The sequence below is a fragment of the Tupaia chinensis genome, unplaced genomic scaffold (genome assembly GCF_000334495.1).
Source record: "Tupaia chinensis unplaced genomic scaffold, TupChi_1.0 Scaffold000651_1, whole genome shotgun sequence".
NCBI classification, from domain to species: Eukaryota; Metazoa; Chordata; class Mammalia; order Scandentia; family Tupaiidae; genus Tupaia; species Tupaia belangeri.
Genome location: NW_006160172.1, coordinates 697,918 through 698,297, shown reverse-complemented (window position 1 = coordinate 698,297; position 380 = coordinate 697,918).

The following is a 380-nucleotide window of genomic DNA, read 5'->3' as shown; positions in this document are numbered from 1 at the left end:
TGCCACAATAAACATTGATGTGCAAGCACTTTTCCAATGAAGAATTCTTCTTTCCTTTGGGTAGATACCGAGGAGTGGGATCCCTGGATCATATGGCATATCTATCTGTAGATTTTTGAGGAATCTCCAAATTATTCTCCACAGTGGTTGGACCAATCTGCATTCCACCCAGCAGTGTAAAAGAGTTCCCCTTTCACCATACCCCCGCCAACACTTATCATTTTTCTTTTTAATATTAGACATTTTGACTGGGGTAGGTGGTACCTCATTGTTATTTTTATCTGAATTTCCGTTACGATAGGGCAGGTTGAACACTTTTTCATATGTCTTTTGGCCATTCGTATGTCATCTTTAGAGAGTGTTTTTTTCATCTCCTTCTC